Source organism: Macaca nemestrina, chromosome 5, assembly GCF_043159975.1.
Source record: "Macaca nemestrina isolate mMacNem1 chromosome 5, mMacNem.hap1, whole genome shotgun sequence".
Taxonomy (NCBI): Eukaryota; Metazoa; Chordata; class Mammalia; order Primates; family Cercopithecidae; genus Macaca; species Macaca nemestrina.
Genome location: NC_092129.1, coordinates 153,280,102 through 153,296,784, shown reverse-complemented (window position 1 = coordinate 153,296,784; position 16,683 = coordinate 153,280,102). Strand labels below are relative to the sequence as shown.

The 16,683-nt window shown below is 41.5% G+C and overlaps 1 protein-coding gene across 1 annotated transcript in view; it reads right to left on the bottom strand.

The window, feature by feature from the left end:
- The window catches only part of LOC105498593 (tripartite motif containing 26), a 151,177-nt gene that overhangs the window by 134,109 nt on the left and 385 nt on the right, over window positions 1-16,683 (bottom strand). The window lies entirely within an intron of this gene.

Genomic DNA, 16,683 nt, shown 5'->3' with positions numbered 1-16,683 from the left:
AAAGTGATGTTACTAGCCCTCCATGTAATCTCCAAATATCTCTTCCCAGTAGTTCCATAACTGAAGGGTCAGGATCTCCATTCACGGATCTTTCTGTGGTGCTCTAAAGGGGCAGACTGAGGACTTTAAGGGCTATCACTTTCAGGTGGCTTTCTAAGCACGAGAATTCGTGGGATGAGGAGGACATGGTTATTCTTTACAGATTTACTGAAGTGAATCTGGGGGCTGATTGATGACAACACCGTGTTGATCACAGAGATAACAAAGGGGCTGAGTGTAAGATAACGGAGTTCCTGAAACCCCTATGATGAATATGTCCACCCTTCCTTTTCATCAACTGCTGGTCCCTATCTTATCCTTCTCCTATCCCAACACCATTATTCCTAAATCTGAGCTCAGGCTTGCCAGCACCTCTAGGAGTAAATCACAAGACTGAGACCAGAGCAAAAAGCAAAGCAGAGATAAATGACTCAATAAGACAGCCACAGGAGGCAGGGCAAGGTGGCTCACGCTTGTAATCCCAGCACTTTGGGAGGCCGAGGCAGGCAGATCACGTGGTCAAGAGATTGAAACCATCCTGGCCAACATGGTGAAACCCTAGCTCTACTAAAAATACAAAAATTAGCTGGGCATGGTGGCATGTGCCTGTAGTCCCAGTTACTGGGAGGCAGAGGCAGGAGAATCACTTGAACCTAGGACGTGGAGGATGCAGTGAGCCGAGATCATGCCACTGCACTACAGCCTGGTGACAGAGTAAGACTCCATCTGAAAAAAAAAAAAAAAAAAAAAAAAAAAAGCCAAAGGAAAGGGACTAGAAGAGAGAGAAATACAAAAGAATAGAAAATCTGGGCCAGGTGTGGTGGCTTATGCCTGTAATCCTAGCACTTTGGGAAGCTGAGGCAGACAGATTGCCTGAACTCAGGAGTTCGAGACCAACCCAGGCAACATGGCAAAACCCCATACAAATACAAATACAAAACATTAGCTGGGCATGGTGGTGCATACCTATAGTCCTAGCTACTTGGGAGGCTGAGGCATGAGAATCACTTGAACGTGGGAGGTGGCGGAGGTTGCAGTGAGCTGAGAATTCGCCACTGCACCACTGCATTCCAGTCTGGGCAACAGAACAAGGCTCTGTCTAAAAATCAAATCAAATCAAATCAAACTCTATCACCATCACCTGGGTAGTTCCTTCCATTCTCCTATGACTTCCAATAAATCATTAGCAGGTCACCTATCATCTCTTTAATTTCTTCAAAAACAAAATCTCAAACTTGCATTTGGGAAACTGAGAAACTTTCAGGAAACACAGAAACACGTCTTCAGGACCTTGGACAGCAGGGGAAAAAAAAAAAAAGCGCCCCCGCCCCAGCCCAAAGCAGGACACTCACACCAGCAAGACTGCTGAGGAAATGTGACATCTCAACATGCTGATGAGGGAAAGAACGAATAAAGGGCCATACAGTCATCAATGGAGAGTGTTCGGGGAGGTATGAAGACTCAGGCTACAACAGTCAAGAGGACCCCTGGGCCCTACAGAATGCCTAGTCCGACTTCCTAATACTCTAAGCCAGAGAAGGACATTCTCTACACCTACATTACAGCCAACTTCCCTCTTCAGACATTGATTTTTAAAAGAATATATAGAATAGAATATTGAGACTTTTTCAAATTCCTTAGGGAAAAATGCATAAAAACAGAACTTGCAGTTCATGGATCTAGAAATAGCCTTACAAATGATAAAGAAAATTTCACAAAGGTAAAATATCTCACCAAGGTAGAGTAACACAAGAGCTGTTGACCCAGGATTAGTCCTTGGACAGTTTTTTTTAATTTATAATTGGTGAGTGGCTAAAGATCTGGATGATTCTTCTAGCTCGGCCACACACCAGATGTGTGACCTTTGGCAAATTACTCAATCATGCTGGGTTCCTTCTTTGAACTGAGCCCCCACCCCCACCCCATGTGTTAGGCACTGTTAGGGAATGAAAAACAAAATCAATCTCCATGCTAAAGTAGCTCTCCAGTGTAGCACAGTTCAGATATGAAAATATCAATAATCCAACAATACTAGTTAAACATATAAAAGTAGTATAGAGAAGAACATTAACAACCTGATGTTTAGAGCAAGATTAGGAGGGTTTCACAATATAAGCAAAGGGAAATCCAGGAAGAGGAAAGTAAAAGCATCAAGCGATGCAACAGGGCATTAGATTTAGGAAACCATCAATAATTTAGTTTTGATGGATGGCAATGGTGGGGAGAGATACAGGGTAATGAAACCTATCATATACTGATGTTGTGGAAGTCAAATGAGACAAGTCACTATAGATAATCATTAGCTACTATTATGCCAACAGCTATCCCTATGAGAAAAAAATTGCTTAATTTAATATTTATAGAAAACCTATTTGCTCACTATACTAGGGGCAGCTCCTTTCGGTCCCTTCCTAAAGAAATAGAGCCAGTTTGAAAAACAGGGAAATCAAGTTCCATACTTTCCTAGTCTATGAAACACCAGTCAAGAGGTAAAAGTGCTTCCTCTATCCATATCCTGATTCTTCCACTGAAATGTCACTTAGAGGAGCACATCTTTTACTTGTGTGATTTGAAAACAAGGCTTTGCCTATAGACCAGGGTATGCAAGGGATCACCTCTGGGACGATCTCATGGCACTGAGCACTCAAGCAAGGTGGTAACGTAAGAGTCAGACTTGATAAAGTCCATTTCCCAGGACCACTTGACAATAACGGCACAGAAAAGTGGTCTGAGGAATAATCTTCACGCTATTACCATTTTCAGCCTCTTGTACTTAATACTAATTTTCTTAGTTTCCTATAATTAGGTATGTACACATGAGCTAGTAGCAGCCACAGTCCTACAATCTGACTAGTTCATGCCCAACTCCATGCCTGCATCAGGGACATCTGGCTATTGTAGTGTCACAGAAAGTCTCTTCTCTGGTGAAGAGTATCTAGAGACACCCATGAATTTTAATATCTATACCCTGTACTGGTTTGAACAGTGTCCCCCAAACTCAGGTCCACCCAGAACCTCAGAATGTAATCTTATTTGGAAATAGGGTCTTTGAAGATACAATCAAGTTAAGATGAGGTCATACTGAATTAAAGGTGAACCCTTAATTCAACAACTAGTTTCCCTGTAAGAGGGAAACTTGGATGCAGAGAGACACACCCACAGAGATGGAGGGAGAGATTGGAGTGATGAGTCTACAAGCCAAAGAATGCCAAAGATTGCCGGCAAATGCCAAAAGCTGGGAGAGAGGCAGGAAAGAGATGCTCCCTCAGACCCTCCAGGAGGAACCAACCTGGCTGACACTTGGATTTCAGACTTCTGGCTTCCAGAATTTTGAGAGAATACATTTCTGTTGTTTTAAACCACCCAGTTTTTGGTAGCTTGTTAAAGCAGCCCTAGGAAATGAATGTATACCACCACCACTCCACAGTACATCTATTTTCCTTCTATGTGCCCAACTTTTTTATCTTCTCAGAGGATGGTTATAAACCCTAGTTATTGTATCAACACACAGGAAGGGACACTGAGCAGAACAGCAGGAGAATGAACAATTAGTATCAGATTAGCAACTTCACAGGTAAGGTAAAGGGCATGAGAATTTACTTCTGAAGGCTCTATAATATGACACTCTTTAAAAACCTTGTGGTTTTTGTATATACATCTACGCGTTCTTTGATATGCTTCCTTTGAAAAGGCAGAGCCTAATTCCCCTCCCTTTGAGTGTGGTCAGTGCTCGATGACTTGCTTCTAACAAACAGAAGTGATAGATGTGAATTAGGTCATTAAAAACACTGTAGCTTTCTCCCTGCTCTCGCTCTTAAATAACTTGCTCTGGAGGATGCTAGCAGCCATGCCATGAAGATACTCTAAAAGGAGATTTATGTGACAGGAAACACACCTTCTGCCTCAGGCACACCCAGCACACTGCCAGGCACATGAGTGAACCACCTTGGAAGAGGATCCTCCAGCCCTGCTCACACTTTCAGAACTGCATTCCCAGCTGATATCGACTGGAACCACATTAGACTCTGAGCCAGAGCCACTCAGCTATGCCATTTCCAGATTCCTAACCACGCAAACTGTGAGACAAGTTTATTGTTTTCAACCATTAATCTTTGGAGAAAAACAGGGCAATAGATAACTAACACAAGAACCTTTAACATAGTCTTCAAGTCCTTGTAAGTACTCTTCCTGCCTACAAGATACCCACTATGTGATTTCTTCCTGCCTCTAACATACCTCTGGAACAAGTGCAATTCCAAATCCCTTAATCCGAGCTAGAGCATAGAATTCACAGGACCTCTGCCTTTGTCCTCCTCCAGCTCAGACACTGACGTCCATATCATGAATGCGCTAAGAAAGGGAGAATCATGAGTGGAATCCAGTATCAGTAGCTGGGAGCAAAGGACACTTGAGGTAAGGGTCCTCGGGTTTTTCACTGTGCCTGTGAAAAAAATTAAAGTAGGAAAGAAAATTTAATCATTTAAAACAAACATTCATTGAGTATATTCAGTGGCAAGCATAGTACCAGACAGCAGGCATAAAAATGGTCCCTGCTTAGAAATTCACAGGAATGACAAATAGGTTTTGTAACAGAAGCTACTGCTTAAATAGGTTTTGTAACAGAAGCTACCATTTATATTCCCTTAGACCAAGATCTGGCTACAGAATTTGTGAATCCCTGTGCAAAAGAAAAACGTGGGGTCCCTTGTTCAAGAATTTCAAGAGGATAGCAGTAGACCAGTAAACCAACTCCACAGGTATATGCCCATGGAGCTAGCCCTGCCTCAGGCATTCACCTCTGTGTGAAAGCTACTAACTGCTCTTTCAGTAAACTTTTTTCTGGCTGACTGGGATGCTTAATTTGCACCAAAGGAAAGCTTAATATCCCTGAAAGCAGCACTCAACCAACGGCAAAATGGCAGTTGGCAAATAAATGCTCCAGCTTCTTCCCCCCTTGGATGGTATAACTGAGAACTATTCCAGTGTTGAGTTTTTCAGTGGGATTGAGATACAAATGTCCACAGTGTAACTGGGAGATTTCTTAAAATCACCTCTAAAATAAACTACTTATACTCACATTCTTATCTCACAGTCTGCTTCTTGGTAAACCCAAACCATGACATCTTTCATCTTTTGAGCCAACTCTAACTTGGAATACAGTACAGTGAAAAAAATCTAAAGCTGCATCTCATTCAACAGGAATGAATGTAATATAGTAACACTGGTCCTCACCATGGCAAGGAAAGTGGTGGCTCTTCAAATCTGAATGATGAAAGACCTGTGTTTGGACTTTGAGACAAAAAGCTGTTAATGAAGGCTGTTAACCAGCAGTTACAGTGTCTTATTTGTTTTAGAGTTACTTCTTTCCATAATGTACAAGTGGATCAAAGGGTGGCAAGACTGAAGGTAGGAAAACCAATTAGGAAGTGAGAAACTCGCAACTGGTAAATAGGACAGGATATCTACCTGGATGACCACCCACATCAATGACCAAAATGGAGAAAGCACACTAAGTTATCAAGAATAAATCAATCTGTGTTGCATAAGTGGCCACAAGTACTGGGATCACCTACCCATTGAGCCCCTAAATTTAACTAGCAAAGAGTGGGAAATAAAGAAGGCCAAGGGACCAATGATGAGCACCGGGAACTGATGGCTCTTTTTGATACTAAGACCAAATTAGGAACGCGAAGCACTGACAATGCTGCCCCATCCACCACTGATTTTTACCAAGGAGTACTTAGCAAAATCAAAAGAAGAACTTGTATCCTCAAGATGGTATCACAATGGGCCTACTGAAAACTAAATCTTATGACTTTTTAGGAATTTAGAGATGATCACTCCACGAGACACTGAAATAGTGTCTAGCTTGGCAAGGTAGAAGTCTGTTTCTCTGACATGTGATAGTCTTGTTGTAAGTAGTCCTGGACTAAAATGCTGTCAGCAACATAGACTTCCTCAGTGTTCCTGCTCTGGAACTCCCACGGCAGTGGTTCCCAAACTCTGCTGCACACTGAAATCACTTGATTTTTTAAAACAATGATATCTGGCTTCCACCCTGCGACATTCTCATTTGATTGGTACACATGGTGTGACCTGGGAACTGGGATTTTTAAAGTTCCCCAGGTAATTCTAACATGCAGCAAAGTCTGGAGATGACTACCCTAAGGAACTGGGCCCACCACATGGTCTGAGAGGGCTTACCGCCATACCTGCACTGCACTCCAAACAGTGGGACAAAGCAAGGGGCATGAACCAGAAGCTGCACACACCATCTCTGCTCACCCTCACTGGCCAGTCACATGGCCATACCTGGTTGCATGAGATTCTGAAAAATGTAACTTGTATTCATCCAGCCATGTGCCCAGCTAAAAATTTTTATTCAGCAAGAAGAGGAAGGCAGGTATTGGAAGATAACCAGCAATCTCTCCCACCCCGACACTTGTCTTTTTCAAACAGAAGCAGCCCAATGTGGCAAAAGCACTGATCCTTAGATTTGGAGACAAAACTCAACAACGGGCTTCTCTGACTTTTTCAGACATCTTACACATCACATGTAGATATAGTCAGAGACTGTAACGAATCATTGCCAGTGGGAGGAAGATACAAGCTTGGAGATATGCATCAGAATGACTACCCATGCAAATTCCTGAATTTGAGTGAGGTGTTGGAGGAATAAATTGTTCTATGGGACAAAATCAGGTGCAATATCAAAATTCCATGTACCCACTCAGTTGACTGAATACAGTGAAACATTTCCAGTACAACAATATAGGAAAACTTCAAATAATGGGGTATTCTCGAAATTCCACTAAACACATCATCTCTGGCCTGACACTATCTTGTTAAACTATTTGTTGAGACTCTTCACTCTAGATTTGCTTGGTGCTGCCTTTGCATTCAAGTCCTGTTTTCCAGAAGAAATACAGACATAATCCAATTGTAATTTCATCACCATGCATCTTGGATGCTGCAGTTAGCCTAAATAAAATACACTAATCATATGAGTGACAGTGATTTTTTTAATCATAAAAAGTATTATCAAGCTCTTTATAAATAACTTTCATATTACAAATATGGCATTAACTAAACCATTGCTTTACAGAAAATCACTTTTATGACACTAGTATTATACACTGTTTAAAAGTTTAAAAAGGTAATTTGTTTGAAGTCACATAACTAGTAAATTACTAGTTATAACTTAAGAATAAATTGAATTAAGTTATAACTAGTAAAGGACTAAACTTCTAGACTTGAACTTCTGATGGTCTGACTTCAAAATCTCTTATTTTTAAAATTATAGCATGGAGCACCGTGTATATCATGATATAGCTATATTACTTTTCAGGGTTTTCATATCTAAGTAATTTTCTCCTCCTGTTCCACTTCCACCCTCCCATTCACTCTCTTCTCTCCTAGTAGACAAACTCCTTACCTGTCTGCCAGTCCCCAACCCCATGCATGCATTACCTCATGGAAGGACGGAAGGCGGGCAGGGAAGAGAGGACCTCCTAGCCCGCCACCTTCCAACACACCTCTGCAAAGCCCAGGCCCTTTCAGGCACCCCAGTCACAGCCACACCAAGCTTCTAGCTACTGCTCAGCACACACTTACACCTGGTTTCCCTGTACTTCTCATTTGTAGTTTTGGTTTTTAGTCTAGTTCAAACATTCCTTCAATTCACATTAAGTATCCATTTCCTCTCTGATAGTCTTGTCTCTGGTCCCTTTTTTTGTCTTATCCATTTGGACTTCTATTCCTAAGCAAAATATTCTAAATTCTATTTTCATACTCTTACTCCTTAGCCCAGATCACCAGAAGTTCCCTACTATCAATACAAATTGGAAAATCTCGGTGTGATTATGAGGAGATCATTCAGTATTTTCTTTGACACTATTAAACAACATTGAGTTTGCCTAACGTCAGTACTAAAGGCCAGGTTGTAAAATAGTAAAACCTGCAGCAGTCTCTAAGGCAAGAAGCTGTTTATTATAGTAGTTATGCGTTGGGGAAAGGAAGATTTAAAAAATCTTCTAAGGAATATTTTTATAGATCTGTTTACTTAAGTAAAGCATATACAGGAAGATGCAGGAATCATAATAAATGCTTATGAAGCAAAACTAAATGCACTGTACTACTACATCCAGATTCACATACAAAGGACAAAGAGCTTATATCCAGACTGTATGTGTCTGTTTTCGCACTGCTATAAGAAATACCTGAGACTGGGTAGTTCAGTTTATAAAGAAAAGAGGTTTAATTGGCTCACGGTTCTGCGACCTATACAGGAAGCACAGTAGCTTCTGCTTCTGAGGAGGCCTCAGGAAATTTACAATCATGGCCAAAGGTGAACAGAAAGCAGGCACATCTTAAATGACAGAAGTAGGACAAAGAGAGAGAGAGCGGGGAGGTGCTATACATTTAAGCAACCAGATCTCACAAGAACTCACTATCACAAGAACAGCACCAAGGGGAAAATCCACCCCCAAGATTCAATCACCTCCCACCAGGCCCCACTTCCAACATTGGGGATTTTAATTCGACAGGAGATTTGGGAAGGGACACAAATCCGTATTACAGACTGTATAAAGAATCCCTCCAGTCCAGACGTAGTGGCTCATGCCTGTAATCCCAGGGCTCTGGGACGCCAAGGTAGGAAGAGTGCTTGAGGCCAGGAGTTTGACACCAGCCTGGGCAACATAGTAAGACTCTGTCTCTACAAAAGGAAAAAAAAAGGAACGCCTCCAGGTACAGGGGATGCTGGATACAGAGTCAAGGGTGATTATTCCCCAGTTTTAAGATTTAATGTCTGCCCTCTTAGGCTTTGGACTTGCTTGGGGCTTGTTAACCCTTTCTTTTGGCTTACTTTTCCCTTTTCAAATGGGAATGTGTATCCTATGCCCATCCTGCCATTGTACCTTAGAAGTAGATAACTTGTTTTGATTTCACAGATGGAACTTTGGACTTCTGAGGTGATGCTGAAACAAGTTAGGACCTTGTGGACATGGGGATTAAATAAATGTAGTTGTATGTAAGAAGAACATGGGTTTGGGGGACCACAGGCAGAATGCAATGGTTTGAATGTCTGTCCCTTCCAAAACTCATGTTGAAACTTAACCTTCAATGTGGCAGTATTGACAGGTGGGGTCTTTAAGAGATGTTCACGGATTAATGGGTTATCATGGGAGTTAGACCAGTGGCTTTATAAGAGGAAAAGAGACTTCAGCCAGCATGCTCTGCTCCTTTGCCATGTGATGCCCCATACCACCTCAGGATTCTGCAGAGTTCCCATGGGTAAAGAGGCTCTGACTAGATGCATCCCCTTGACCTTGGACTTCCCAGCCTCTGGAACTGTCAGAAATGAATGTTATTTTTTTTTTCTAAAAAATAAACAAAAAACTCCTTCATAAGAAAAAGGTTGATGACTCAATGGAAAAATGTGAGCAAAATAGATGTTTCAGAATACCAAATAGAGAATACCAAATGGCCTATAAACATAGGACAATATATACTATCTTATTTGTAATCATGGAAAATACTCAGTAAAAATGGCCAAAATTCAAGTCCGAAAACACCAAGAACTGAGAGAATGTGAAGCAATGGGGACTCTGCGCTGCTTGGAGGAGCTGCTGTGAGCCGACACTAGGGAGAATGAATGGATCTGGGAACAGAGATTAACATGTAAATAGTTCTCTTTGACAGTGAAAGGGTCTGTTCAGGTGTGGGTAGTTCTGAGTCTTACAAAGGAGGGCAAGAAAAAACAACAGTTCCCCTTGGTGGGTGTAGATCTCAGGCAGATAAAGAAACTTCAACTTATTTGAGAGAGGAGGTAGGGGATGGGGAGGTCCCAGAGAACTTTGGGTTTCTTCACTTCACTATGCCACAGCACCATATTTTTGAGTATGAGTTCTGAGCCCCACAAATAGCACTTAACCATAGATATAGTGATGTAAGTATAAAATATACACTAGGTTTCAAAGACTTAGTATACAAAAGAACATAAAATATCTTATTTGTAATTGTTTAAAATTGATTACATGTTAAAATGATAATATTTTAAATATAATGGGTTAGGTTGGTAAAATAAAATATATTATTAAAGTTAATTTTAACTGTTTTTCTTTACCTTTTTTAACGCAGCTATAATTAGAAAACCTAAAATCACATAAGCAGCTTGCATTATATTTCCTTTTCTGAGACAGTCTCGCTGTCACCCAGGTTGGAGTACAGTCGCGCGATCTGGGCTTACTGCAACCTCTGCCCCCTGGGTTCAAGTGATTCTCCTGCCTCAGCCTCCCAAGTAGCTGGAATGAATTACAGGCTTAAGCCACCAGGCCTGGCTAATTTTTTTGCATTTTTAGTAGAGATGGGGTTTTGCCATGTTGGCCAGGCTGGTCTCAAACCCCGGACCTCAAGTGATCAACCTACCTTGGCCTCCCAAAGTGCTGGCATCACAGATGTGAGCCACTGCACCTGGCTCGCTTCCATTGTATTTCTATTGGACAGCACTGCTCTGGAGAAAAATTAAGATTCTCCTTTTATATGATATTTTTAAAAACAAATATTTAAATGTAAGGAATAAAAAATATTGTAAGAAAACCCAAGAAAGCAAATTAGAATCTGGAGGTCAGGATGGATTTCTTAATGAGGACAGGTAGGGGTGTGTGTGGGGGTGTGTTTGCATGCATGGACACACGGATAGGGCAAGCACACATGCATGTGTGCAAATGTATGCAGACTGATAAAACCAACAATCCAACAGGAAAAATGGTCAAAGGATAGAATTGAAAATGCACAGAAAAACCAATCTGAATGGCAAACAGTAACATAATCAAAATTACTAAAGGAAGAGAAAACATAATTAAAAGTAACTAAGACTTCTCTTTACTGGCTGGAAAAAATAACATAAATAATATGTATCTTTGCTGGGCAAGTGGGAAGGGGGCAGGATCATACATTGTTGTAAGGAAGTGTAAAGGTTAACAGCCTACTGAGAAAGCAATATGGCAACATCCATCAAATTAGAAATATGCCATATCCTTTAACCCAGAAACCTTTTTCACAAAAATCTACCAGCACATGACATGTCTTCAGAAAGTTATTATTGTAATACTGTGTAGCAGAAAAAAGAGGCAACTAAGTATCAATAGGAAATGAAGTAAATGCCTATCTACTGACAAAAGGTTAAAAAAATTACCTGCGAAACAAGATCTGCTATGGAATTATTAAGGATTATAAATAAAAATATTAGCAAATTTTTAAAAATATGAAAATATCAGCAATAGCACCACTGTAGGAAAACAGACTACAGTAGTTTCCTCTTATTCTTGGGAGATATGTTCCAAGATCCCTGGATGTCTGAAACCACTGATAGTACTGAACCCGACTGCTGTCAATAGGAACTTTTTTTGGTGATGTTTCCACCTACAATTTTAATGACTTTTCTATCTTAACTAAGTGCTTAACATGCACTGTGGCTGCAACTTTTTCATTTTGAAGTGTGACAGCAAAACTAGCAAAAATTTCTTTTTCCTTTATAATTTCGGGGATAGAAGATTTGTTCTGACCATGGATCTTAGCAAACTCAGCATTTAAAAAATTTCCTTATTAAGTCAAGAACTTTTACCTTTTCACTTAAAAGAAGCACTTTATGGCTTCGCTTTTGTATATCCAAGTTGCCACCATTAGTACTCTTGCACTTTGGGGCCACTATCATGTAAAATAAGGGTTCCATGAATATAAGCACTGTGATACTTAGGCAGTAAAACTGATAACCAAGAAGGCTATTAAGTGACTAATAGGCAGGTTGTATATACAGTGTGGATACTGGGCAAAGGGATGATGCAAATCCTGGGGAGGGATAGAGTGGTATGGCATGAGATTTAATCATGTTCATCAGAATGGTGCAGTGTGCAATTTAAAACAGGAATTGTTTAGGTGCCCATTTAAAACTCAGGAATTATTTCTGATATTTTCCACTTAAAATGTTCAGATTGTGGTTGCCAAGAGTAATGAAACCTTAAGAAATGAAACCGAGGATAAGGGGAGGACTACTGTATTTCATGATATGCTGGTGTGGATCAAAATAGGTGCAACCTTACTGAGGCAAGGAAAATCACCTGTTGACCACTGAATAGGCCCCACAGACAAAAGCTCCTTATCTGAGGAATTTCGAGGGGAACAAAGACTACCTAGTGACCACCAAATGGGCCAGACCGAGGTGAAACTCCTTCTCTGGGAATTCAGAAGTAATTAAACTTTCCTAGTATCTAAAATCTGGTTCCAGACCTCTTTCAACTTTTACAAGTAACTAAAATTTCCATACATCTCTGAAATGCCGTGCCAAAACTCATTTTACTATCCTAAGCTCCTGCCTTAAGGTTCATAAATACCTCTAAAGAAAAATCCAACGCCAGGCGCGGTGGCTCATGCCTGTAATCCCAGCACTTTGGGAGGTGGAGGCGGGCGGATCACGAGGTCAGGAGATCGAGACCATCTTGGCGAACACGGTGAAACCCTGTCTCTACTAAAAATGCAAAAAAAAAATTAGCCGAGTGTGGTGGCGGGCACCTGTAGTCCCAACTACTCGGGAGGCTAAGGCAGGAGAATGGCGTGAACCTGGGAGGCGGAGCCTGCAGTGAGCCGAGATCGTGCCACTGCCTACTGCCTGGGTGACAGAGCGAGACTCCGTCTCAAAAAAAAACAAAAAAGAAAAAAAGAAAAATCCACGGCAGCATACTCAATCCTCTTGCTGAGACGCGCCACTACACTCTTCTGCAGTGTTCTGTTACCGCCTAAGGGGTTCACCTTGCCCCTGCCTAGACAGAGTCAATTCTTTGAGACAGGGGAATTGTGATAGAGAAAGAGTAATTCACGCAGAACCAGCAGTGTGGGAGATCAGACTCCCTGAGCATGGGGGAGCAGAGTTTTAAAAGATAACTTGGTGGATGGGGGAAAGTCAGTGAGCCAGGAGTGCTGATTGGTCAGGGATGAAATCACAGAGAGTCAAAACCATCTTCCTGCACTGAGTCAGTTCCTGGGTGGGGGCCACAAGATCAGATGAGCCACTTTGGGCAGCCAAGCTGAGTGGATCACCGGAAGTCGGGAATTGGAGACCAGCCTGGCCAACATTGTGAAACCCTGTCTCTACTAAAAATACAAAAATAAAAATAAAAAAATAAAATTAGCCAGGCGTGGTGGCAGGTGCCTGTAATCCCAGCTACTCAAAATTTTGGCTGAGACAGGAGAATCACTTGAACCTGGGAGGCAGAGGTTGCAGTGAGCTGAGATCGTGCCATTCACACTCCAGCCTGGGCGACAAGAGCAAGACTCCGTCTCAAAAAGAAAAAAAAAAAAAAAAGATGAGCCAGTTTATTGATCTGGGTAGTGCCAGCTGACCCATCAAGTACAGGGTCTGCAAAATACCTCAAGCACTGATCACAGGAGCAATTTAGGGAGGGTCAGAATCTTGTAGCCTCCAGCTGCATGATTCCTAAACCAAAAATTCTAATCTTGTGGCTAATGTTAGTCTAGTCCTCAGGTAAGAAGGAAGTCTGCTTTGGGAAAGGACTGTTACTCTCTTTGTTTAAACTATAAACTAAGTTTCTCCCAAAGTTAGTTCAGCCTACGCCCAGGAATGAACAAAAACACCTTGGAGGTTAGAAGCAAGATGGAGTTGGTTAAGTTAGAGCTCTTTCACTGTCTCAGTCATCATTTTGCAAAGGCGGTTTCAGTTCTTCCTCTCTAATAAACTTTCCTTTTTTCAAACCTATACTGTTTGTATGTATGGTAAATTCATTTTACCAACCTGTGAGTTGACCACTTCCCAGTGCCAGGGCTCTGACACCTTGCCAGGCACTTACGGAAAGATAATTGGAAGAATCTAATAGAATTTTAAATTTCCATGCCTTCCAACCCAGCAGTCAAACTTCCAGGAATTTATCCTACTAATATAATGGCACGACGATCTAAAGATATATTTGCAAGGATGTTCTCCACAGCCTTTATTTAATAAGATGTGGAAAGAACCTTAAATGTCTACTCAAAATTGTTGAATAAATCACGTCTACAAAATGAATAATGCAGACTTGAAAAAGAGTGAGGTAGCTCTATGTCACCAAACTGGAACAATGAAAGATAGCCACTATAAAGTATAAAAAGCAAGCTGAAGACTGTCTCTACGTTTGAAATTTTTCATAATAAAAAAATGAAAAAAAAAATGGAGGACGATTAGATATATTGTCTTTTCATGAGTAAGAATCTCACAAGTCTTGGACAATTAAACCCCACCTTCATCCCTCCCATCTCATCATATCTGACCTCAACCAGTTTCCTACCTACACTGCTTATATGCCCATTTGCTCTATATGACTCAGTCATTTCAAGATTGCTTCTGTTTTCCCTTCTTGATATAAAAACAATATTAAAAATGTATATTTAAAATTTGTTTAATTACATCCCATTATTACAGTTCATTTTTGCATATTCCTATGTTGAAAATCCTTTGGTATAAATCAACATCAAAACTCAGTGTTATTCCACTTTTCTTGAACTGTAATCCTTTTTAAACAAGGAATATAGCCTTTCTTGTTTAGAGAATGTAAGCACATTCATAAATCTTGGCAACTTTGAAAGGCCATAACAAATTTGTGGTAAGAACTCAGATCCCCTTTATTACTGTAGTAAATAGACAGATGAAATTAAGAGATTATAGTTTGTTTTCACTTTCCCAATTACTATCACTTGAAAAATACTGGATATTTCATTATTATCCTGTTGGGAGTCGGCAAACTACGGTCTACTACCTGTGTTGGTATGAGTCAAAACCTAAGAACGGTTTTTACATTTTTAAATGATCGGGGAGGGAGGGCCAGAATCCAAGGGGAGTATTTCATGACATTTGAAAACGTTATTAAATTCAAATTTTAGCATCCATAATAAAGTTTTATTGGAACACAGCCATGCTCATTTGGCTTTTGTTTTTGGAGACAGAGTATGGCTGTTGCCAAGGCTGGAGGGCGGTGGCAAGATCTCGGCTCACTGCAATCTCTGCCTCCTGCGTTCAAGCAATTCTCACGCCTCAGCCTCCCAAGCAGCTGGGATTACAGGTGCGCGCCACACGCCCGGATAATTTTTGTATTTTTAGTAGAGACAGCGTTTCGCTATGTTGGCCAGGCTGGTCTCAAACTCCTGACCTCAGGTGATCCACCCGCCTCGGCCTCCCAAAGTGCTAGGATTACAGGCGTGAGCCACCGCGCCCAGCCTTCATTTAGTATTGTCTAATGATGTTTTCATACTCCAAGAAGAAAGTTCAGTATGGACCACAAAGCCAAAAAGATGTCCTCTCTGGCTCTACAGCAAAGATTTGCCAAGCCCCGTTATATGTCATACTATTTGCGCTTCATAATTTTATAGTTTTACCTAGGCAGTCTCCATTTTTTCCTTCCATATTCAGCGTAAAATCCCCGTTTTTTTTTTTTTTTTTTTTTTGGAGACGGAGTCTCGCTCTGTCGCCCAGGCTGGAGTGCAGTGGCCGGATCTCAGCTCACTGCAAGCTCCTCCTCCCGGGTTTACGCCATTCTCCTGCCTCAGCCTCCCGAGTAGCTGGGACTACAGGCGCCCGCCACCTCGCCCGGCTAGTTTTTTTGTATTTTTTAGTAGAGACGGGGTTTCACTGTGTTAGCCAGGATGGTCTCGATCTCCTGACCTCGTGATCCGCCCGTCTCGGCCTCCCAAAGTGCTGGGATTACAGGCTTGAGCCACCGCGCCCGGCCCGTAAAATCCCCTTAATATCAGTCTCTAGGCAAGCTCATTCTTCATAATCCTTAGAATTGGACCTCCTCTTGTTAATTTCCTTAGTCTAATCACAATCCTCCTGGTTATTTACAAACCGAACGCCAGAAAGGAGGGTTATCAACATCTTATGCGCCACAAATTAACAAATCAAAACCAAATCTCACTCTCCCTCCGAAGCCAAGACTAAGGAGGCTCACCGCCCAGTTAGTGGCTTTCAAACTACCCTTACAAGTGAGGCATCTTGTGAATTAGAACAACTGCTGCTGCTAAAATCCCTAATGGCTATATAGCAATGTGAAAAAAGGCATCAAATGTAATTTTCTCAAATTTAATCCTCTTCAATTGTTGGCACAAAAAAAGGAATAATAAAGGTAGACAACTGTAATTAGCATGTGTGATCCCAAATCTTTATACCTTAGATACTGGATATTTTCTACAAGTAAATAGTTTCTGGCTCCCAAGATGAGAGGTTAAATAATGCAGGGTGTTTGTAAACAGCAGCACAACTTACACCGGAAATTAGGGCACTTTCTCACCAAGGAGAGTACATCAAAATTTGCTCATCTCTTTCAATCAATGTTCTCCAGGACTAGTGCTGGGGGCGGGGAGGCGGAGCAAGCTATCTTTTCTACCAGCCGTGTCACACCCCTCCTAGCACTAACCCCTCCTCCTCAGCCTCTTCACACCTCTACCCACTACTAACCCCTCCCCAGCCCCATCACCGCTTCCCGGGCCCCTGACACCTCTCCCAGCATACTCTTCCTGGCCTCATCACCTCACCCACTTCCTCCAAAATCACAGGACCTGCTAAGCTTCCAGTAGCAAGCGAGCAAAGCAGGGAGGCTGTAA